General features: G+C 42.0%; 1 long non-coding RNA gene and 1 pseudogene across 1 annotated transcript in view; both read left to right on the plus strand.

Moving 5' to 3' along the window:
• LOC144338726 (uncharacterized) overlaps positions 1 to 25,058 on the plus strand; it is a 48,307-nt gene that overhangs the window by 16,245 nt on the left and 7,004 nt on the right. The gene's annotated exons all lie outside the window — the stretch shown is intronic.
• LOC144338790 (uncharacterized) lies at positions 721 to 9,230 on the plus strand (annotated as a pseudogene).

Raw genomic sequence — 25,058 nt, forward strand, 5'->3', positions numbered from 1 at the left:
TTGGCATGAGAACCTGCCATGGACATTATGAGTCAGGAAAATCACAGGCTGATCTCACTTATAAACACAGATGTAACAATCTGAAACAACATATTGAATCTTGCAATATGTAAAAATCATAATATTTCATAAACAAGTTTGGTTTATTCCAGTACTATAGAATAAAAAAATCAATATAATCCACAATTTTAATTAGAAAATGGGGGAATCATTCATATAATGATTTCTTAAAATCTAGAAAAAAAAAGCATTTGATAAAACTCAGCTACCATTCATGATAACTATTAGCAAGTTTGGAAAAGAATGGAACTTTATTATTTTGATAAGCAGAATTAAATTCGTTAATTGGGTAGAAGTTTTCCGGCATTGTTTGTTCTTTAAACATATCAGGCCGGGCACCGTGGCTCATGCCTGTAATCCTAGCACTTCGGGAGGCCGAGACGGGTGAATCACCTGAGGTCAGGCATTCGAGACCAACCTGGCCAATATGGTGAAATCCCTTCTCTACTAAAAATACAAAAATAACTGGGTGTGGTGGCTCACGCCTGTAATCCGAGCCACTCAGGAGGCTGAGGCATGTAAGGAAAGGAGAGATCAGACTGTTACTGTGTCTATGTAGAAAGGGAAGACATAAGAAACTCCATTTTGACCTGTACCCTGAACAATTGCTTTGCCCTGAGATGCTGTTAATCTGTAACTTTGCCCTAACCACTTTGCCCCAACCACTTTGCCCTAACCTCTTTGCCACAACCTTGAGCTCACAAAAACATGTGTTGTATGAAATTAAGGTTTAAGGGATCTAGGGCTGTGCAGGATGTGCCTTGTTAACACAATGTTTACAGGCAGTATGCTTGGTAAAAGTCATCGCCATTGTCTAGTCTCGGTAAACCAGGGGCACAATGCACTGTGGAAAGCCGCAGGGACCTCTGCCCTGGAAAGCCGTGTATTGTCCAAGGTTTCTCCCCATGTGATAGTCTGAAATATGACCTCCTGGGATGAGAAAGTCCTGACCGTCCCCCAGCCCGACACCTGTGAAGGGTCTGTGCTGAGGAGGATTAGTAATAGAGGAAAGCCTCTTGCAGTTGAGATAGAGGAAGGCCACTGTCTCCTGCCTGCCCCTGGGAACTGAATGTCTCAGTATAAAACCCGATTGAACATTTGTTCAATTCTGAGATAGGAGAAAAACCGCCCTGTGGTGGGAGGCGAGACATGTTGGCAGCAATGCTGCTTTGTTATTCTTTACTCCACTGAGATGTTTGGGTGGAGAGAAACATAAATCTGGCCTACGTGCACATCCAGGCATAGTACCTCCCCTTGAACTTAATTGTGACACAGATTCCTTTGCTCGTATGTTTTCCTGCTGACGTTCTCCCTGTTATCACCCTGCTCTCCTACCGCATTCCTCTTGTTGAGACAGTGAAAATAATAATAAAAACTGAGGGAACTCAGAGACCAGTGCCGGTGCAGGTCCTTGGTATGCTGAGTGCCGGTCTCCTGGGCCCACTGTTGTTTCTCTATACTTTGTCTCTGTGTCTTATTTCTTTTCTCAGTCTCTCGTCCCACCTGACGAGATATACCCACAGGTGTGGAGGAGCAGGCCACCCCTTCAGATAAGCAGGATTGGATTCGTTAAATGGGTAGAAGTTTTTTGGCATTGTTTGTTCTTTAAACATATCAGACCGGGCACAGTGGCTCATGCCTGTAATCCTAGCACTTCGGGAGGCCGAGACGGGTGGATCACCTGAGGTCAGGAGTTCGAGACCAACCTGGCCAACATGGTGAAATCCCTTCTCTACTAAAAATACAAAAATAGCTGGGCGTGGTGGCTCACGCCTATAATCCCAGCTACTCCGGAGGCTGAGGCATGAGAATCGCTTGAACCTGGGAGGTGGAGGTTGCAGTGAACCGAGATTGCGCCACTGCACTCCAGCCTGGGCGACACCAGTGAGACTCCATATCAAAAAAAAAAAAAAAAAAGGTACATATACACAATGGAGTATTATTCAGCCATAAAAGAAAATGAGATTCAGTGATCTGCAACAACATGGGTGGAACTGGGAATCATTATGTTAAGTAAAATAAGCCAAGCACAGAAAGACAAACATCTTATGTTCTCACTTGTTTATGGGATCTAAAAATCAAAACAGTTGAACTCATGGACATAGAAAGTAGCAGGGTGGTTACCAGAGGTTGAGAATGGTAGTGGGAAGGTATGGAAGAGGTGAGGATTGTTAATGAGTTAAAAAAAAAAAAAAACACAAGAAACCCCAGAAATAATTAATAAGACCTAGTATTTGATAGCACAGCAGGGTGACTATAGTAAATAATAACTTCATGATATATTTTTAAATAACTTAAAGATTGTAATTGGATTGTTTTTAACTCAGAGTATCAGTACTTGAGGGGATGGATACAATAATAATAAATTAATAAGTTAAGAAAACATTTAGGGATGAAACAAGCATCACTCGAACACAAAGAGGATAAAAAGCAGAGAATACCTCCCAACTCATTGTTAGGGTCAGCAAGACTTTAAATGCAAAATGTGACAGGGAGAGTATGATAAATATAAATTATGAAACTATCTTACTTAGGAATATAAATGCAAACATCCTAAGCAAAATATTACCAAGCCAATTCCAGCTACATATAAGACAATCAAGTTGGGTTTATTCCATGAGAGCAAGTTTGGTTTAGCATTTAAAAAATCTATCAACATAATTCATGATACAATTGTGAGGTAGGAGGTTGGCAGGACTTATTTCCTAGACCGGGGTCCCCAAGCCCTGGGCCATGGACTGCTACCAATCTATTAGAAACCAAGCCGCACAGCAGGAGGTGAGTGGCAGGTGAGCAAGCGTTACCACCTGAGCTCTGCCTCCTGTCAGATCAGTGGTGACATTAGATTCTCATAAGAGTGTGAATCCTGTTGTGAATTGTGCATGTGAGGGATCTAGGTTGTGTGCTCCTTATGAGAATCTAACTAATGCCTGATGATCTGAGGTGGAACAGTTTCATCCTGAAACCATCCTCCCCCAACTCCCATCCTTGGAAAAATTGTCTTCCAGGAAACCAGTCCCTGGTGCCAAAAAGGTTGGGGACAACTGTCCCAGACCAGACAGGAAACTGGCCAGAGCCAGCAAGTGATGCTGTAAGCAATCTCTAGTTGCTCTCACTGCCCATCAGCATAAGACACTCCCACCAGTGCCATGACAGTTTAGAAATGCCATGGCAACACCTGGAAGTTACCATCAGTTTTTAGAGATTTCTGAATAACCTGCCCTAAATTTGCATGTAATTAAAAGTGAGTATAAAGCTAGACAACAGCCCATATACTGCCACTCTTGGTGCACAGCCTATGGGCTTGCCCTGCTTCACAAGGGGCAGCCTCTGGGCTGTAACACTGTCACTTCAATAAAGCTGCTTTCTTCCATTGCTGATTTGCTCTTGAAATCTTTCCTGAATGAAGCCAATAACCTGCCCTGCATCATCTGGTGCCTGATGTGGGGCTAGGGAAGATGGTGGCAATTGCAGAGGTAGCTAGACAGCAAGATGCAGAGAGGCAGCGACTGGAGAGAGATGGCAGCGAGGTGGCAAGCCAGTGAGAGGTGACGAGATGGCAAATGGCAAGAGACAGCGAGACAATCTGTGATTGAAGCTGCAAGAACTGTAACACAGAGGTGATAATGCTAAAGAGCTGCTAATGCTGAAGAGCTGTAACACTAGTCTAAGGCTCTTTTCAGAGCCATCATCTTTCCTGACAGGTGGAGGCAGCAGAGCTGTGTGGATGGGCCAGTGGCTGCGTAGTGCTGCCATCTTGTGTGGGACCAACTGTCTTGGCTGGCAGGTCATTGGTGTGTCAGCTGGACCTCCGTAACAGCCAAACCTGCCCAAGCTGGTGGAACCTGGGAAGAACTTCACCCAGGTCCCACATTGGAGACTGGTCAGCACCATTTAGGCACGTGAGGATGGGTGAGTGTCCTCGCTGCCCCTCCTTCAATATCAGATAAACCAAGAAATAAGGCCTCTGTTTAGGTGGTCAATTCAAAGTCCCCCATCATTTGGGTGCCCGGGAGAGAAGCATGCCTGACCACCTACATTCTTGTCACCCTTCTCTTGATCCTTTCTCCTCTAATGCTATTTTATTTGGGGCATTTGGTGAGGGGATCCTCAATGGCTATTACTTGGGTGCATTGGGTTTGTTTGCATTGGGTTGTTGTCTACCCCCGGATGCTCTGGGGTTTTTGACATTGGCATTCCCTCTAGGATTGTGGGTTATAGCCCCTTCCCCTTGGAGAACCTTGGTCTTTGATAAGGTTTTGGTCTGTGTCCCCATCCGAATCTTATGCTGAATTGTAATTTCTAATGTCGGGGGAGGGACGTTGGAGGAGGTGATTGGATCATGGAGGCAGATTTCCCCCCTTGCTGTTCTCATGATAGTGAGTGAGTTCTCATGAGATCTGGTTGTTTGAAAGTGTGTGGCACTTCCCCCTTTCTCTCTCTCTGTCTCATACTCTGCCATGTTAAGACATGCTTGCTTCCCTTTCACCTTGTGCCATGATTATAAGCTTCCTGAGGCCCCCCAGTCATCCTTCCTGTACAGCCTAAGGAACTGCGAGTCAATTAAACCACTTTTCTTTATAAATTACCCAGTCTCAGGTGGTTCTTTATAGCAGTGTGAGAATGGACTAATACAGTCTTGTTTTTTTCTGCACTGAAGTTGGAAATTATCATTTTCCATAACAGCCAGTTGTGGGCCTCTCCCTGTGTTCTGTCTTCCTTTCTGTCCAATAAATTACCTAGCTCAAGTGCATCTTGGACTCTTGGTTGAAGAGACCAGGTGTTCCCAGACCCCTGACCTAACAGATGAGTACCCACAGCAGTGGACAAGTGGCCGCCTTAACACTTTCTTTGGTGTCTCTACTGCTGGCTGGATTATCCAGTAGCTGAAGGTCTCTGAGGTCTCCCTTTGAGCCACACTGTTTGCCCGTACTCTTCCTCCCTTCCACAATCACTTTCTATCTTTTTTTAATCCATCTTTGCCCAAACTGAAACACTTTCTTCACTCTCTTTGGAATTCAGACCCATCATTCTACTGCTCACTCATATCTCATGATCCACTTTTGTAATGCTTTGCTACCTATACTAACACCTTCTCTGCAGGACGCGAGAATTTGAAAGGGAAAGTAAGGCTCTCACTAAACTTAGGCAAACTTGGAAACCTCCTGTACAGATTCTTACTGGACAATGGGAACAATGGTGAGCATCCTGGAAGACTCAACAGTAGGGTGTCTTGTAGGCAATTGGTGCACATTCAAATTAGAAATTTTAAAGAGAAAAGGAACTCATTTTTTATTGCAACACCATTTGGGTCCAATACAAATTGGGAGACCAGGAAATTTGGTCTAAAAATGGTTCTTTATGTTAAAATATAATACTATTTTACAATTAGACTTATTCTGTAAAAAAGAAGGAAAATGGGGAGACGTTCCTTATGTGCAGGCTTTTATATGCCCTCTACCAGAATCCTGACCTAAGGGATAGCTATAGAATGCATCGGACTCATGTTACTTCCAGGCACCGAGAAGCTGTGCCAGGTATCATGCGTGACCCCCTCCTAACTGCTCCCACTGGAAGGTCCATGCCCCCCTTGGAGCCTCCTCAGTCCTGCAGTTCTGAGGGGAATTCTGCCAGTTCTCCAGCACAGGAATCCACCCCAAAGTCGTCAGGCACCCCTCCCCCTTATCCAGCTAGCCCTGTCATATACCCCTGTTGCCTGAGAAAGTAAGCCCAACCAGTACCACCAGGAGTGGGGCCCCGTATCGGCCCCTAAAAATGAACCTGTGTCCATTGTGGGAGGTAGCTGATGGAGATGGGGGAACAATCAGAGTATATGTGCCATTTACTATATCGAATTTGGCTTTGTGCAAGGAGAAATTTGGCTGGTTTTTGGAGGATCCATGGAAGTTTATAAAAGAATTTGATACATTTACCATGTCCTCTGAAATAACTTGGCATAACTTGCGCATATTATTATCCACTTGCTGTACCATAGAGGAGAAACAAAGGATTCTAAGTATTACACATGAATTTTCAGATGGAGTGGCCAATAATATCCAAGGCCATGCCATTTATAATGTGGGGGGAGATGCAGCTCCTTATTTGCACCCTCAATGGGATTCCCAGAGGGGTTCCCAAGATCTCAAACACAGAAATCACATTCTAACTTGTTTAATAGAAGGTATGAAAAGTATGTGGTTAAACCAGTTAGTTATGACAAGGTTAGAGAAGTAACTCAAGGAAAATATGAAAATGCCACTCTATTTCAAGGCCACTTAGTGGAGGCCCTCAGGAAATATGCTAATGCAGACCCTGACTCTCCGGAAAGGTGAGCTCTCCTGGGCATGTATTTTATTGCTCAATCTGTCTCTGACATTAGGACGAATTTACATAAGGCAGCAATAAGACCTAAAATCCCCGCGAGCCAACTTTTAAATATGGCCTTTGAAATTTACAATAATAGGGACAAGGTGGAGAAAGAGGTGAAAACTAAAAATAATAGCCAAAAAGTGCTATTATTCATGGCTGCCTTAAGCCCCCTACTGCCTTAGGGTTACCAATGCCAAGAAAGTGTTGCAAGAGTCGTGGTTGGGATGTCCAGATGAAAGCCTCTGACTTCTTGGCCCCTGGGCCAAAATCAACGTGCCTGTAAGCAAGAGGAACACTGAAGGAAGGACTGCCCCAGTCTTGAAAGGGAGTCTGAGCCACCCAGACCTGTAATGGCTGAGAGAACAGAGGACTGACAGGGCCTGAGATCTCTTGTGGTTTCCACTGGACACCTTACTATCTCCACAGAGGAGCCTCAGGTAACTCTTGATGTGGCAGGTAAAAATAATGAGTTCTTGGTGGACATGGGAGCAGACTTCTCAGTTTTAACCTATTTCTCAGGGCCATTGTTTTCCCATTCTTGTACCATAATGTAGATTGATGGCCAACCAAAAGTTAGGTGATTCACCCATCCCCTCAGTTGCACTGTGGGGAACCATGTGTTTTCCCATAGCTTTTTGCTTATGCTTGAGTGCCCTATTCCTTTACTGGGAAGAGACTTACTTCCCCAGCTACAGGCCACAGCTCAATTTGGAGAGCCTTTTGAGAAGGCAACAGGCCAGGAAGAGACACTTCTCCTAGCTCCAAGTACATGCCTTAACACAGATAAATAAAAGACCTCTATTTCACTACATCTTACTTCTCAAGTAGACCCCTCTGTTTGGGACATGGAAGTTCTTGGTAGAGATGTTAATGTACTCCCAGTCCAGATTATTTTGAAACCCAATGTTAAGTATCCATACAAAAAACAACGTACCTTGAGATCTGAGGATCAGAGGGGCATTCAACCCCCTAATACGGAAGTTCCTAAAGTATGGATTACTACAGTCCTGTCAGTCCCTATGTAACACCTCCATTTTGGTTGTGAAGAAACTGAATGGGGAATACAGATTTGTTCAGAATCTGAGGGCAGTTAATGAGGCAATAGTCCCAGTCCACTGAATAGTTCCTAATTCATGCACAATATGGACCCAAGTCCCTGAAGATGCTAATAGATCATGGTATTAGACTTGAAGGATGCTTTCTTTTGTATACCTTTACACGTGGGCTCCCAGTATATCTTTGCTTTTGAATGGACTGATCCAGACATTCATGCTGCATCTCATCTTACAAGGACTGTTCTTCCTCAAGGTTTTAGGGACAGTCCCCATTTCTTTGTCAATACATGGCAAAAGAATTAAGGGAACTCTGGTTAAATAATGGGTCTCTTTTGCAATATATGGATGATCTATTAATTTCTAGGCCAACCAGGGAAGATTGTGACAGGAACACAATCCAGATTCTTAATTTTTAGGGAAGATGAGGTTATTGAGTATTCCTACAACAAAGCCCAAATTTCTGCACAAAAGATTAAATATTTGGGGTATGTGTTAACTCCTGGGGCAAACACCCCAGCCCAGGAGTAAAAAGAGACCATCTTGGCACTCCGGTCCCCTCAGACTAAGAAACAATTAAGAATCTTTCTGGGAATGGCCAGATTCTTCTGGATTTGGAGTCCCAGGTTTGGGCTCATAGCAAAACCACTCTATGAAGCTCTGAAAGGGAGTGATCATGAGCTTTTGAATTGGGATGGAACCTGCCAATAGGCATTCTTAACCCTAAAAGAAAAACTGGGAACAATCCCTGCTTTGTGACTCCCAAACTTAGAAAAACCTTTCACCCTATATGTGGCTGAAAAACAAGGGATAGCTTTGGGTGTTCTAACTCAGAGTCTCAGGAATAGCCCTAGACCAGTGGCTTACTTTTCTAAACAGTTAGACCAAGTGGTGGCTGGGTGGCCAGGATGCTTCTGAGCTGTGGCAGTCACCATTCTATTGGTAAAAGTCAGTAAGTTTACCTTGGGACAACAATTAGATGTAATGACCTGCCCCAATCAAATACAGGGGATCCTAGAGGCAAAAGGACACTAATGTCTAACAGTGGTTCAATTACTTAAATGTCAGGTTCTTCTATTTGACACCCCAGATGTTACCTTTAAAGTCTGTTGTTTTAAATCCTGCTACCCTGTTGCTGGACTTCACATCCCAATTCCCAACTCATTCACTCCTGTGTGGAAACCATGGAACAGAGCTCCTCTAGCAGGCCTGACCTTAAAGATGAACCCCTGCCTGACCCCAATGTTGAGTGGTTTAGAGATGGAAGTAGCTTTATTCATGAGGGATTAAAAAGGCAAGTTATGCTGTGGTTAGTCAGCAATAAGTCATTGAGGCCAAAGCTCTTCCTCCCCAGACTTCTGCTCAAAAAGGGGAATTAAATGCTCTAATTAGGGCCCTCCAACTGGGAAAAGACTTAAGAATCAGTATATTTACTGATGCAAATACAGGTTCCCGGTACTCCATACTCACAAGCCATATGGAAGAAAAGGGGACTGTTAACAGCCATGGGATTCCCCCATACAACATCACTCTGAGATCTTGGAACTTTTAGATGCTGTCCAACTCCCAAAGGCGATAGCAGTTATTCACTGCTGGGGACACCAAAAGGGAGACATCTCTATTATCAGAGGAAATGCCCTGGTGGATAGAGCAGTCATGGCTGCCGCTAAAGGAAGATCAGTACTGCTGGCTGCTGCACTAATACCTGATGCCCCGCCCATGTCAGCAGTGCCATATTATACAGCTTAGGAAATTAAATGGGGCAGAACAGAAAGACTTACAAAAGGATCCCTCAGAGTGATTGCTAGAAATCAATAAACTCTCCCTGAGGCCGAGCAATGGAAAATAATTAAGCATTTCCATGATTCCTCACATTTAGGATGGGATTCTGTATTCAAATTCGTTTCCCTAATATTCTTGGGAAAGGGACTATTCCAGACTATAAAAAGGGTCACCAAGGCCTGTGAACTGTGTGCTCATAATGACCCAGGAAACCACCCCATACCCCAGTCCCTACTCAAACCTGTACAACACCAAGGAACATACCCGAGGGACGACTACAAATAGATTTCACCCAGATACCACCTTACAGGGACTAAAATATCTTCTACTATTTATGGACACTTTCACTGGGTGGACAGAAGCTTTCCCTACAAAGACAGAAAAAGCATTGGAAGTGTCCAAATTCTTAAAGAAAGCATCCCCATGTTTGCATTACCAAAAAGTTTGCAAAGTGATAACTGACCTTCCTTTACAGCTAAGGTGACTGAGCATGTTTCCTCAGCCTTAGGCATTATCTATCATCTTCACTCCTCCTGGTGGCTTCAATCTTTAGGTAAGGTAGAAAAAAGTCAACCATGTTTTAAAAAGGATATTAGCAAAACTCTGTCGGCAGACCTCAGAGGCCTGGGCTTCTCTCCTACCATAGCCCCTTTGTACATAAGGATGGCTCCAAAGGGAACCTTAAAATTTAGTCCATTTGAAATGACCTATGGGAGGCTTTTTTGTTTTTTTCCTTCAGACCTCCTATTTGATGAAGAGACACATAGAATGCTCACCTGTATTATCAACTTAGGCCAGGTTCAAAAGGCCCTTCAAGAATATGGAAATGAAGTGTTGCCTCCTCCCACAAGGGAAATAATTAACTCCCTCATTCAATGAAGAGACTTAATCTGACTAAAATCTTGGAAAGAAGGATCCCCCGTGGATCAATGACAACCCAAATGGAAGGGTCCTTATCAGGTGTTAAGTACCCTTATTGATATAGTTTGGATATTTGTCCCCATAGCAATGCAAGAATGGCCTAATACACCCACTGTGGGTGGCAAGCCACCCAGGTGCCAAGGCAAGAGACTGAGGGCACAAGCTGTTCCAGTATAATAAAGAAAATATATAGAATAAGAATAGTTATACTGGAAATAGATTATAGATATGATTATATATGAATATTATTAATCATTAGTTTGTAGCATTACTCTTTATTCCAATATTGTAATAATCTTTCTTCTACAATTACAACCTAGGAAAAACCAGGCCATATAGAGATAGGAGTTGAAGGGATATGGTGAGAAGTGACCAGAAGACAAGAGTGTGAGCCCTCTGTCACACCTGGACAGGGCCACTAGAGGGCTCCTTTATCTAGTGGTAGCGCCAGTACCTGGGAAGGCACCCGTTAGTTACTTAGCAGACCAGGAAACGGAGTCTCCCTTCCCCCGGGGGTATTAGAAAAGACTCTGCTCCACCACCTCTTGTGGAAGGCCTGTTATCAGTCAAGCCATCCGGAGGCCTAACAGTCTCCCTGTGATGCTGTGCTTCAGTGGTCACGTTCCTGGTCCGCTTTCATGTTCCACCCCGTACACCTGGGTCCACCTTCTAGGTAGCAGTAGCAGAATTAGTGAAAGTACTAAAGTATTTGAAATGCATAGAAGAAATAATGATGTTAGCTGTCTCCATTCTCTCTCTCTCTGCCTCGGCTACCAAACAGGGAAGGGCACCCTGTCCAGTGGACAGGTGACTTGTGTGACCTTACCTATCATTGGAGATGGCTCACACTCCTTACCCTGCCCCCTTGCCTTGTATCCAATAAATAACAGCGCAGCCAGGCATTCGGGGCCACTACCGGTCTCTGCATCTTGGTGGTAGTGGTCCCCCGGGCCCAACTGTCTTTTCTTCTATCTCTTTGTCTTGTGTCTTTATTTCTATGATCCCTCGTCTCTGCACATGAGGAGAAAAACCCACAGGCCTTGTAGGGCTGGACCCGACAACACACTGCTGGTAAACTTCAGGACATCACTAGCTGAGTACACCTATCCAGGATAAAACCCGTTTCTTATGAGTCCCCACAAGTGGAAAAGAAGAACACCATGACCTATACCTATGAACCTTTGGAGTACCTCCACTACCTATTTAAAAGAATCAACACTCAGCCAGAAGTGGTAATGTGATGCTGTGGGTGGGAGTAGGAACATTAATTTTTCTGTTCTTCCTGATTGTGTATTTCTTTTCTATTGCTTTGGCCACTTGCCTCCTCCTGGGAAATACCTCTTTTGTCCTTGTTAGGTGTAGAGGCCACTCTAAGGTCCAACCAGACACCATCCCGCCTCTGTTAATCCTGTTTGCCCTCCTGATTAACCTAATCCAGTGTGGTGGGAATAAAACTCTATAGTAAATATTTCAAAAATCATAGCATCAAGGAATCATCTTCATGATTGCTGGATTTGTCATCAACATCCCCAGGATAAAGAGTTCCACCTTCTGACACATCTGGAAAACCTCATGGCCATCTCCCTGGACCTCCTGATTAACCATAGTGATCCGTTAGTACCCAGATCCCTACTTATTAGGTGGAACTTTTTCCCACTTAATGAATTCGACCTAACTGCTCCTGCCACTATTACCTGAACTTGGGAGATTGGGTACCTGTACTTCAGGTGTCCTAATGACACTGTGTTTTGCACTCATTGTGTTAACGACAAAAAAGTGGAAACTTCCCTGACTTGCTCTAATCCAATTCTAGTTGCCAAATTCCTGAGGCCACAGAGAGGTAAATGGGATCCCACTTGTAAGTGAGAAAACCACACATGGTGCTTCCTCCTCCATCAGAACAAGCAAGGGAAAAACAACTGCCTAATCTAGGAAGGTAGGAGTACTGGCTTCTTCTGGAAAACAAGGGATGTTTGACTACCCCCATTGGAGCAAGGGAAATATATCTATAGACATGACTGGGTAACAAAGGATAGACATCACATCTCATAGGCCTTCTATTTGTGCCCCAACTGGACTTATTTTTGTCTGTGGCCATGAGTAAGTAGAAGTCCCATCTCCTAACCACTCCTGACTCCCTGGGGAGCTACCTGTTCTTTTAGGAGTAGCTTTCCCTTGTATACTAAAAAACTAGAAATGGGGTGAATGTATACTGGCCACAATTACCCCTCTGGGAGTCACCATCTATAATCCCCATAAGGCCCAGGAATATCAGAAATAAATGAGCAATATGATTAATTCTGGCAGGAATTGAGACAGTAATAGGACTAGTGGCCCCCTGGGGTAGCTTTGTCTACCACAAGTCAATCCAAAAGAACTTGACTCAAACCCTAGAATCATTGGCCACCAATATAGGCCAGGCAATAAACAGAATTCAGTAGTTCCTAGACTCTTTGACAAATGTTGTCCTTGACAACAGACTAGCATTGGATTATTGGATTATTTACTAGCTGAACAAGGTGGAGTCTGTGCAGTTATTAATATGACCTGCTGCATGTACATTAATAACTCTGGAAAATCAAGGTTAACATTAAAAAATCTACGAACAAGCTACCTGGTTAGATAGATATAACCAGGGCACTGACCCCAGCTATAGCTGGTCACTTATCCAAAGTGCCCTCCCAAATCTTGCCTGGTTTTTACCTTTCCTAGGACCTTTGCTAGCTATCCTGTTACTACTAATTTTTGGCCCTTGCTTGTTTAACTGCTTAGTAAAATTTGTGTCTTCCAGATTATAGTAAATCCATGTAAAGAATGCTGGCACAAGGCTTCCAACCCATTCTGTATTCTGACCTGGAGAATGAAAACATCCTGCCTTTGGGCCCCTTAGATCAGGTATCCAGAAACTTTTACTCCTCCAATGCTCGGCAGGGCCTATGCCCATAAAAACAGCAGGAAGCAGTAACAGAAGATGGATCTCTGACCTTCTGCGGCTCCTTTAAGATTAAGGAGGCATATCTAATCTCCGACGGGAGAATGAGATAGGAGAAAAGTAGAATTTGTTTTCTGGACCAGATAGAAAACCAGCCAGAACCAGCAAGTGGCACCAAAAGCAACCTCTGGTTGCCCTTGCTGCCCATCAGCATAAGACACTCGCCTCACCAGTGCCATGACAGTTTGCAAACGCCATGGCAGCACCCAGAAGTTACTGCCCATTTTCTAGAGATTTCTGAGTAACCCACCCCTTAATTTGCATGTAACTAAAAGTGGATATAAATACAGTTAGTCAACAGCCCACACACTGCTACTCTTTTTAAAAAAATTTTATTTTTAATTTTTGTGGGTACATAGTATGTGTATATATTTATGTGATATTTTGATATAGGCATGCAATGCATAATACCCACATCAGGGTAAATGGGGTATCCATCACCTCAAGCATTTGTCCTTTGTGTTGCAAACAATCCAATAATCCTCTTAGTTATTTTTAAATGTACACTTAAATTATTTTTTACTATAGTCACCCTGTTGTGCTAGCAAATACTTTGTCTTATTCATTCTTTTAAACTATTTTTTGTACCAGTTAACCCTCTCCACGTCCCCCAACCCCCATGACCTTCCCAGCCTCTGGTAACCGTCCTTCTATACATGCTGCATTGCCTATGGGCTAGCCCTGCTCTGCAATGAGCAGTCACTGAGTTGTAACACTGCTACTTCAATAAAACTGCTTTCTTCCATCACTGGCTTGCTCTTGAATTTGTTCCTGGGCAAAACCAAGGACCTGCTCTGCATCAATCGGCTGTGTAGAATACTCAGAATTATCCACAGATGCATCATTAGAATATATCACTGTTGCTGGATACAAAATCATTGTGCAAAACTCAATTGGTGTTTCTGTATAACAACAACATTTAATAAATGAAATTTTTAAAAACTCTACCATTTAAAATTGTATCAAACTATCAAGTCTTTAAGATTAAGTTTAAAAAAATGTGTGCAAGGCCTCTAAAGAAAACACTCTAAATGTTTATTGATATATATTAAAGAAAATTAAATAAATTTAAAGTTACACTATGCTCATAGATTACAGGACTCAATATTGTAAATACTCTTAAAGAAACAGAAGGAAGGATTTGCTTTAGCAAATGTAAAGTTATTATAAAGCAATAGTAATTAGGACACTTTGGTACCAATATAGTGATGTACACATAGATGAATGGATATACTAGACAGCCCAGAAACTGACCCTGAGCCTGCTTTCGTGGCTACTTGATTTATGACAATAGTAGCACTGCAGAGCATTTGAGAAAAGAAAATGTTTCCAACAGTGTTGAGACAACAGGTTATACACTTGGAAAGAAATAAAAATAAAACCACTACTTCACACCAGATATGGGAAAACAATCTCAGGTGTATTTTAGACCAAAATGTCATAGGCAAAATAATAAAGCTTGTAGAAAAAAATGTAGAAGGATTTTTCACGCCCTCTGGGTATGGAAGGATTTCTCAAACAAGTCAAAAATTACTAATTATAGTGGGAAATGTTAAAAAATTATGAACCACATTAAGATTAAGACCTTTTGTTCATAAAAAGACAACATTACTAGCAGGAAAATGCAAGACACAGAATGTAAGAAGATATTTATCAGATATTTAAGTGACAATAGCTTATTTCCAGAGCACATAAAAGATTATTGGAAATCAAAGACGGGAAGACAAATAACACAATAGTAATGGCCAAGAGACTTAAACGGAACATTGTCCAAAGAGGAAATCCAAACAGCCAACATTATTAATCATTAGAGAAATGCACAGTGAAACCACAGTGCAGTACCATTATATACCCTGACTAAACTTAATGAGTCTAGTAACATCAAGAGTTGGTGAGGATGTGGATCAGTAGGCAATTTCTTTTTGTTTTTTCTTTTGGAAACTGATGAGTGCTAAAGTAGGCAATTTCATATGCTGCTGTTGAGAGCACAAATTAGTTGAATTGCTTTAGGGAAGAGTTTATTGTTTGTTATGTATTCAAGATGAAGATACACATTCCCTTATGACCCAACCATTTCCCTCTTAAATATTTATCCCAGAGGAATTATGCATATGTGCACCAGGACACAAGTAAAATAATGATCACGTCAACATTATTTACAATAACCCCAAATTGGAAACAACTTGAATTCCCATTGAGTGTAACCTGGATAAAATAATTGTGACAGATTTGTACAATGGAACACTATGCAGAAACAAATATAAAAACCTGAAATCACACATGGAAAATCCTGGATTAATTCTGAAAACATATTATTGAATAAAAGAAATCAGACTAAAAAAAGTACACACTAGCATGATTGTATTTCTTTAAATTTTAAAGCTGTGAAGAGACTATGTTGCTTAGAGATGCGTATTTAGAAGGTAAACCCTGTACAGAAAAGCAAGAAACTGATTACTGTAAAGGACATCATGATTACCTCTAGGAAGAATACTGGAGTTGTCAAAGGGAATGGATTCTGGCTGTTGCTGATGCATTTCTGTAAATATCTGGGTGGTATTTCTAGGAATATTTGCTTTATACTAGTTTAATAAACTGTACATTTAGTCTTTATGTACTTTTCTGTATGTTATCTTTAATAATTAAGACGATTAAATTATGTGTTGCCTAAGGGTTTTTTTTTTTTAATTTTTGAGATTTTGGCCAGTTGTGGTGTCTCATGCCGGTAATCCCAGCTCTTTGGGAGGCTGAGGCAGGAGGATCACTTGAGCCCAGGAGTTTGAGGTTACAGTGAGCTATGCTGATACTGCTGTACTCCAGCCTGGGTGACAAAATGAGACTCTCTTTCTTAAAATAAAAGAAGAGAGAGTGCATAATATAGGCAACATGGGTTATTAAAGATTGGATACATTAAAAGGGAACTGCATTTAAAGTCTAGAGGCCTAGGTTTGGCCTCCAGCCTTACTATTCAGTAGCTGTGAGCCTTTGGGAATATTTATAATCTTCTCTGACACTATTTGTTCAACTACAAAATAGGCACAGCACTTACTGCTTTACTCATGTATATCAATGAGGCCATGCTTTTGAAAGACATTTGTAAGCCATTAAACACCATATTTGTACAGTGTCTATAAAGGAAGAATAAAAGGCAAAATATTCAAAATAAATGCTTTAAAAATATTGATGTCTGTGAGAGAAAATAGTCACAGGAAGACATTCCTAGGTTGGTTTGCCGAATTATCAATCTTTGAAAGGTGGTTTATAACAGATGTAATAAGATTTTTTTTTTCTGGCATCAGAGGTTAGGACTTGTAATTTGTCCCTAAGTCTGCTTTCCTTTACCAGATACCCAGGCATAAAAACTTGTCTATAGGGAAAATGTTTTTGTACATGGGATGAAACAATATAAATTCAAAATTTACATACAAGGATTGTCTTGATCTCATTTCTTTAAAACGTTTATATGACTATCCAGTCAAAACCAATGAGAAATCTCCCTTGAAATTTTATATAAATGGAATTCCAAGTACGCTGCAAGACTGCATGCTGTCTTGAGACTTCATAGTCTTGAGAAGGAAGGACCTTCATTCAGAATCATTTCACTAATGATTAACAATGTTGGCTATTTGGATTTCCTCTTTGGACAATGTTCTGTTTAAGTCTCTTGGCCATTACTATTGTGTTATTTGTCTTCCTGTCTCAAGACTTCTTCTCAAGGACCTTCATTCAGAGTCCTCTGAAGACTCTGACATTGATCATGTAATAAAACTCAAGAGTTCTTACTTTCAAATGGAAGAAGAAAAGACTGAGGGATAGAAGAAACTATTTCAACTTGATCTTCTTTTGTTGTGGCTGTGAAGTCCTCCTTCTTTTCCTCCTCAGAAGTCTCACTGCCCGGCTGGGCATGGTGGCTCACCCCTGTAATCCCAGCACTTTGGGAGGCCGAGGTGGGTGGATCACCTGAGGTCAGGAGTTCGAGACCAGCCTGGCCAACATGGTGAAACCCCGCCTCTGCTAGTTTTGTTGGCACAAAACTATTCCCCTAGTCCAGCTTCTTTTCTGCCACACCAGAACAGACCAGAACAATATTCATAGGCCACTTAATGTCTTAAACTCCAAAACCATATTGAGTTAAAGTGTCAGAGGAGATACAACTCTAGTCAGGAAGCTGGGCAAGATGTATTAAATAAGGCTGTCTAAAAGGAGTGCCGAGAGGGAGTGAATGGAGTGTTCGGGGTAGTTGGCAGATGTGGTTCATCTAGTTGGGCCTTAGGTCCCAAAACAGCCATGCCAGTGAACACGCAGCATTAGGACAGGTGGAGATTTCTGTGCATCAAGGACCTCTACTCTCTGGCTCTTGAGGACTTTCCTCTTCCTGTTAACAGTTCTGAGAATTGCAAGAACAAATGTTAGAGCTTTAATACTGTTCGTGATACCTACCGCAATGAGATAGACAAGGACTGCAGAAATAACATTACTTCTATTTTTGAGTAAGAACTATTTCCATGAGGTAATTGTTCACATAAACATTTTGTCATTGGCAAGACCAAGGGACACCCCTTGTAATAACAAGGGATCATAAACTGGAACTAGCCCTATTATCTTACTCTTAACTCTTTGGTATACACCATTAGAAATCATCATTAGCAATACTCTAGTAAAGTATTGCTTATGATCAGTGAAGTTAGCAGTCATGTTTGTCATAGAATTTGATGCATTCTAGAATGGATTTACTTGTAAGAGAAGGGGAGGAAGAGGGGGGAGAGAGACAGACAGAGAGAGAAGAAAATAGATGTTGAGCATACAAATGAATTTCAACATTCATGTTCCAAAAACATCACATAGTCCGCGGAGATAAAAATACACAAAGAATTATAACGTAAGTTTGACACATACTAAATTCCTGAAATTCAACTGTGTGACATATAAAAAGGGCAGTTTCATGTGGTTCAACACAGTGCAATAGTGAAATAAGCAGATGTTCAATCTGAAGAAGCTGATTGCCTCCCACTCCCCCCAAAAATAAAAGAAACAAGCAGATGTTACACAAAGTGCATAAGTAGGTTGGGCGTGGCCCATGCCTGTAATCCCAGCACTTTGGGATCCCGAGGCGGGCGGATCACCTGAGGTCAGGAGTTCGAGACCAGCCTGACCAACATGGCGAAACCCCATCTCTACTAAAAATACAAAAATTAGTCAGCTGTGGTGGCAGGCACCTGTAATCCCAGCTACTCGTGAGGCTGAGGCAGGAGAATCACCTGAAGCCAGGAGATGAAGTTGCAGTGAGCCGAGATTGTGCCCCTGCACTCCAGCCTGAGGCAGAAAGACACTCTCTCTCAAAAATAAAATAAAATAAAATAAATAAATAAATAAATAATTTACAATTTTTTTAAAAAAGCGCATAAGTAAAGCAGGGTCTAGGTTTGGGTGGTGGAGAGTAGGGTGGGGGTAGGGGAGTGGGCATCAAAAGTCACAAGCTGTATAGACCTGGAAGAACAGTAGAAATTGGATCTTTAGTTATCATTGGCACTAATGTTTTAAATGTTTATGAAAGTAGTTAATAATTTGGAAATCACACTAGAGAAGACTCGATTCCTATGGCAAATCCTTTTGAAAAATTAAAGGATATTGTGCTATGCAAATATTTTCCTCCAGTTATTTCTGTTGTAAATTTATACCAGTTCTCTTAAAGGGTGGCACTAGGTTAACAATGCGTGTGCTCGGAACTTGTGTTGCCATCAGACTGAATAATTCTGAATATTAATAATTAGCATGTAGAGCTTCAGGTGTACTGTTTATTCTATTAACCCTCACTCCTCTTTTTGTATAGTGGAGTTCCCTGTGGAGCCTTCCACCCATGTACTCCTAACAGCATGATTGCTATCCAGACTTACTGCAAGCTGTCATTCTGATACTTCTCTACTTGCCTTCTACTCCCCACACTCTCAAGGTTCTTTTTTCTCCCCATTTGGGCAGTAATACAACTTTAAGTGGTTTCCCTGAATGAGTCTTGTTACGTGAACTTCCTAAGATTGTGCATTTCTGTTAAGGTCTTCAAACTGTCCTCAACTTTGATTAATACATTAAAATGACTGTGTTATATATAAGTGGGTAATGACCACTGTTGTGATGAACTCTATTCCAATCTTTGAACGGTTATTCATTTCTCTTTGAGCTGTTCAGATGTTTTGGTCTGCTTCCTGCATTATAGGGTTGCAGTCACTCTACCTAAGATAACTGTTTTCTGCTCTACAGGGGCATGTTCTCTCTGCTCATGAATACTTCCCGTGACAGGGCTCAGTTTCTAGAGCCTAAAGAGGAGATCAAAGTTCTCAAGGAAGTATGAAGGGCACAGTTGTTGGTTCCAGCTCATCTTTTGGTGCCAATCCCTGGGTGTGATGTAACAACCAGGCCAGCTCCAAAGTAAACTCTAATAAATAAAAGATACATTTGAGAAAGCCAACACTATTTAAACAATAAGGCAATAAGATTATTCCATAAATTTGACAGGGAAATAGACTATCTGGGAAAATGACATTTACATTGTTATACTACTATGGAATAGAACGTAGAGCATCCAGGAATAGACTCACATACATAGCATTACTTGACTTAAAGAGATAGAGTAGTATAGTTGGAAAATAAAACTGCTAGTTCAACAGGATATCCATTTTTTAAAAAATGAATTATTCACCCCCACCTTAGAAAATACTCCAGGGTAATGATTTGGCCTAAAACAAATACTCCAGGCAACTGATTGTCATCAAAGAACTAATGAGGTGAGATGCACCTACCCAGGGAACAAGAGTGGGAAAGAGAGATTCTGATGATGAGGTTCATCATTCATGCTAGTGTACTGGTTTAAGAAATGTTAACAGCAATGGAGCAGAATGTTAGACTGCAGACTACCAATTAATTTGAAAGGTTTTCCATATTTTTATAAAGATAAAAATAGGCCGGGCGCGGTGGCTCAAGCCTGTAATCCCAGCACTTTGGGAGGCCGAGACGGGCGGATCACGAGGTCAGGAGATGGAGACCATCCTGGCTAACACCGTGAAACCCCGTCTCTACTAAAAATACAAAAAACTAGCCGGGCGAGGTGGCGGGCGCCTGTAGTCCCAGCTACTCCGGAGGCTGAGGCAGGAGAATGGCCTAAACCCGGGAGGCGGAGCTTGCAGTGAGCTGAGATCCGGCCACTGCACTCCAGCCCGGGCTACAGAGCAAGACTCCGTCTCAAAAAAAAAAAAAAAAAAAAAAGATAAAAATAAGAGGTAATTTCTCTGTTGACTCAGTAAACTTTTAGAAGAATCTCTTGTTGTCAATGTTCTAATCCCTTGATTCTTTTTTGCCTTTTGCCATCTGTAATGGTTAATTTTATGTGTCATCTTGACTGGGTTAAGGGATATCCAGACAGCTAATAGAACATTATTTCTGCATATATCTGTGAGGGTGTTTCCAGAATAGATTAGCATTTGAATCAGTAGACTGAGTAAAGAAGATCATCCCTCACCAATGTAGGTGGGCATTATGCAATCCCTTGGGGGCCCGCATAGAATAAAAAGATGGGAAAAAGGCAAATCTGCTCTCTCTTCAGGAGCTGGTATAAGCCATCTTCTGCTGCCCTTGGACATGAGAGCTCCTGGTTTTTGGGCCTTCAGACTCCAGGATTTACTCTGGTTTTCAGGCCTTTAACCTTGGACTGAGTTACAACACCAGTTTTCTTGGTTCTCTGGCTTGCTGACTGCACATCATGGAACTTCTCAGCCTTCACAATTGCATGGGCCGATTCCCATAGTAGATTTCCTCTTATCTATTGGTTCCATTTATCTGGAGAACCCTATTACATCTTCCATACTTCACTAGACTGTTAACCTATAATTTCTAAGACTATAAAAAAGAGTTTTTGTAGTGGCCTAGAGTTTGTCTTTTAAATAGTTAGGAACTATCCAATATATTTGTTAAAGAACAGATACAGGCCGGGCGCGGTGGCTCAAGCCTGTAATCCCAGCACTTTGGGAGGCCGAGACGGGCGGATCACGAGGTCAGGAGATCGAGACCATCCTGGCTAACATGGTGAAACCCCGTCTCTACTAAAAAATACCAAAAAAAAAAAAAAAAAAAAAGAACAGATACAGAAATCAGAAGTGAGGGGTAGCTCTCTCACAGTAAAACATAATGTTTGTTCAAAATACCTCTACCTCATTTCATTTGAAAACATTTATAATATGCAAATTGTTATTCCTGTTGTATCTTCTTATCAGCCACAAGAATCTCAAGAATTTTATATGTGTGTGTGTGTGTATATATATATATATATTTAGTTTTGAGACGGAGTTTTGCTCTTGTCGCCCAGGCTGGAGTGCAGTGGTGCAATCTTGGCTCACTGCAACCTCCTCCTCCTGGGTTAAAGCGATTCTCGTGCCTCAGCTTCCCAAGTAGCTGTGATTACAGGCATGCACCACCACGCTTGGCAAATTTTTGTATTTTTAGTAGAGACGGGGTTTCACCACGTTGGTCAGGCAGGTCTCAAATTCCTGACCTCAGATGATCCACCTGCCTTGGCCTCCCAAAGTGCTGGGATTACAGGCATGAGCCACTGCGCCCAGCCAAGAATTTTATTTTTCATAATAAACCCCGACATGATGAATTGTAAAATTCACATTCATTTGAAATGAAAATCAAAATGAAAAGAAATTGAGACAATATATTCCAAATGATTACATTTATAATAATATTCTCAATGAATAAGGACTCATAAAATACATTAGAAAAAGTCTTTTGGGGGTTAAATCTGCTTGGTGTTCTATAACCTTCCTGTACTTGAATATTAATATATTTTTGTAGATTTAGGAAGTTCTCCATTATCCCTTTGAATAAACTATCTACCGCTACCTCTCTACTTCCTTTTTAAGGCCAATACCTCTTAGATTTGCCCTTTTGAGGCTACTTTGTAGACCTTGTAGGCATGCTTCATTCATTTTTATTCTTTTTCTTTTGTCTCCTCTAACTGTGTATTTTCAAATAGGCTGTCTTCAAGCTCAATAATTCTTTTTTTTGCTTTATCAATTTTGCTGGTAAGAGACTCTGATGCATTCTTTAGTATGTCAATTGATTTATTCATCTCCAGAATTTCTGCTTGATTCTTTTAAGTTATTTTAATCCTTTGTTAAATTTATCTGATAGGATTCTGAATTCCTTCTCTGTGTTGTCTTGGGTGTCATTGATCTTCCTTAAAATAGTTATTTTGAATTCTCTGTCTGAAAAGTCATATATCTCTGTCTCTCTGGGACTTGTACTGATGTCTTAGTTCATTTGGTGAGGTCATGTTTTCTTGTATTGTTTTGATGCTTGTGTATGTTTTTTCATGTCTGGGCATTGAAGAGTTAGGCACAGCACGAGGACTTGCCCAGGAATTGCAGTCTTTGTGGCCTAGACTGCATTTCAAGTTTATTAGGACCCCAGATAACTTTAGCCTGTGGTGGTGAAGCTTGCTGGAACTCAGGTTCCAGCCATTTGATGGGGAATTTTCCTCAGTTAGGGCTGGTCTAAATGCTCACTCTGTGGGTGCTGGCTGACTCCTGCCCCATGTTGCTTTCTGCTGTGACAGGGGAGCACTGAGTTTCAAGGCGAAGTCCCACTATAACTGCACTCTCCCTCCCCCAAGTGCCCAGATTCTCTCTCCACGCCACACGACCACCGCTGTGGAATGAAGGAGGGGTGGTGTAGGTGATTCAAGACCGTGTTTCCTACTCCCTTTATTGCTTTTTTTTTTTTTTTTTGAGATGGAGTCTTGCTCTGTTGCCCAGGCTGGAGTGCAATGGCATGATCTTGGCTCACTGCAACCTCTGCCTCCTGGGTCCTCCCCAGTAGCTGGCAATACAAGCATGCGCCACCACGCCTGGCTAATTTTTGTATTCTTAGTAGAGACGGGGTTTCACCATGTTGGCCAGGCTGCTCTCGAACTCTTGACCTTGTGATCTGTCCGCCTCCACCTTCCAACATTGCTTCTTTTTTAATAGGATGTTAAAACCAGGTACTGTGATTGTTCATCTGATTTTTGGTTCTTATGAAAGTACTTTTTTTGTGTGTGGATAGTTGTTCAGTTTGGTCTCCTGCATGGGGACTGATCACTGGAGGCTTCTATTCAGCCATCCTGCTCTGTCTCCTTTCATTTTTGTTGTTTTAAGTGACCCAGTTTGTAGTAATTTCTTGCCACATTTCTAGGAAACTAATACAGGCACCGTAATAAATATTTACTTGTGTACATTATTTCATTGTTTCCTCATAGAACCCTATGAATTACTCATTATTTTACAAATGAAGAAAGTGAAGCCAGGAGTATGAGGGACCTGCCAAAGTCACCCAGCTCATAACCTGTAAAGCCAGGATTTAAGCCCAACTGGTTTCTCCCTCCAAAACCTGCTTGAACCACATGGTGCCTAATGTAAAACAGGGGGCTGAACTGTCTCCCAGTGTTTATCAGTTCTGAGAAGGCCGTTGTGACTTATCTGGGTATCGGAGTCTCCAGTACCGTTTGCAAATCTCTGTTGTAGTGTGTTAGGAATTAAAAGAACATAACCACCTCAGAGGTTCTTATTTGCTTAAGATCGTACACCTCCTATAACTTTTGAAAACCTATTTATCTCATTCTTATGGGCTATTCAATTACAGAAAGCTAATTTTGTCAAAGCTGCTTGGTGAAATGCCTCTTTTCTCAGCTCCCCTGGCTTGCGCTAATGAGAATAGCGCCATCTGTTGGCCACTTCCTTGAACTATATCTGAAAGCCCTTGGGAGGGTGTTGCTAAGGCTTTCAGCAAGAGACACAGTCATCACTGCATCACAGGCTTTGATAAGGGGAAAAGAAAGGCTACAAGGTCGTGGGGCACAGGAAGGGAGTGAAGGAAGTAGGTGTCAGTGTGAAGCTGCAGAGCCTCAACTTTAACCATTTTGCTGTGATTCCCGGGGTAGTATGATCTGACATTTTATTAAATTTGACATTAAACCTACAGTCATTCCCAGGTGGCGTGTATGTGGAGAGTTGCTGTCACCAGGAAAAGTCATAGAAAGTGAGAAACTAGGCAATGGAAGAGAGATGAGTCTGTCAGTTTCAAATGTTGACAGACACTGTGAACGTTGCTTCCACTTCATGAACTGCTGTGCCCATGGGGCAGAGAGGGATGCAGGTGCAGAGGGGCACAGTGACATGCCCATGTTCCCAGGGCTGATGAGCCAGAAGCTGAACCCCCAAGCCAGCCTTTGAGCTCCCAGGCTGGCCTCTGCTCTCTGCATTTCCATGGGCAAAAGCCCGTAGAAAAGGGAAGTGGAAAGAGAAGTATGGGAAATACAACCGAGGGTCTGGGGTGAGGCTTTGCATCACATCTGAGCAAAAACTGCTGTAACCAGTGCTTAGGTTTGCCATGGTGTTCACTTGGAAAGGCCTTTAGAAAAGACATTCCAGGAAAACTTCTTTGAGAGCACTTTCGTAGTATTAATGAAATCACCTTCCAGCTGTGTCTGGTGTGTCCAGTGGGATTCATGCTGCATGTACCCTGATATTTCTTTTTAACATGCATGATTTGAAAAATGAAATCCTTTGGTGGCAGTCTCTGGGAACTGGGAAGGCCATCTTGCTGCTCTGCTGGTCTGGGTGGCCCAGTTTTTCTGATTTGACCTTTTCCCTAAAGGTAGTGACATCACCCATATCCTAGATTACTTCCTTGGTGGTGGTGAGGAGCATCACATTCCTGTTAGTTGAGCCCTCACTCACACCCTGGCTCCTACTCTGCACTTACATGTTCCTGTGAGCTCCTCCTCTAACTGCCCACAGGGAATCTGTGCCTGGTGCCCACCATAGTATCAGACATGGAGAGGGGCTAGAGAA

This window comes from Macaca mulatta, chromosome X (genome assembly GCF_049350105.2).
Source record: "Macaca mulatta isolate MMU2019108-1 chromosome X, T2T-MMU8v2.0, whole genome shotgun sequence".
Taxonomy (NCBI): domain Eukaryota; kingdom Metazoa; phylum Chordata; class Mammalia; order Primates; family Cercopithecidae; genus Macaca; species Macaca mulatta.